Here is a 401-nt window from a genome sequence, read left to right as displayed (position 1 = left end):
CCCTTTACTACAGTTCCTTGATACTTCATAACTGCAACACTGCTGCTCTTGGGAGTCCTGTGCTATGCCTCCAGTTCTGTCAGGCTCCCCTGGGCTGTTCATGGTTGCTTTGGCCTGGTTGACCTTCATGACGAGCAGAAAAAAGTTGTGCAAAATATGGGGACCTCAGTCAGATCCCCAGTACCCACAAAAAAGGTGAGGAGCAAGGGTGCATGGTGCCTGGAATCCAGAGCTAGAGAGGCAGAGGCAGGAGGACCCCCAGGGATCATTGGCTGTTCAGTCTAGCTGAATCAGTGAGCTCCAGGTTCAGTAGGAGACCCTGCTCAAGAAGTAGGGTAAAGAGCGGCTAAGGAAGACACTTGACATTGTCATTATCTGATCTCCACATTTACACACACACA

Source organism: Microtus ochrogaster, chromosome 5 (assembly GCF_000317375.1).
Source record: "Microtus ochrogaster isolate Prairie Vole_2 chromosome 5, MicOch1.0, whole genome shotgun sequence".
NCBI lineage: Eukaryota > Metazoa > Chordata > Mammalia > Rodentia > Cricetidae > Microtus > Microtus ochrogaster.
The sequence above is the reverse complement of the archived record's forward strand: the minus strand, read 5'-3'. Positions refer to the sequence as shown.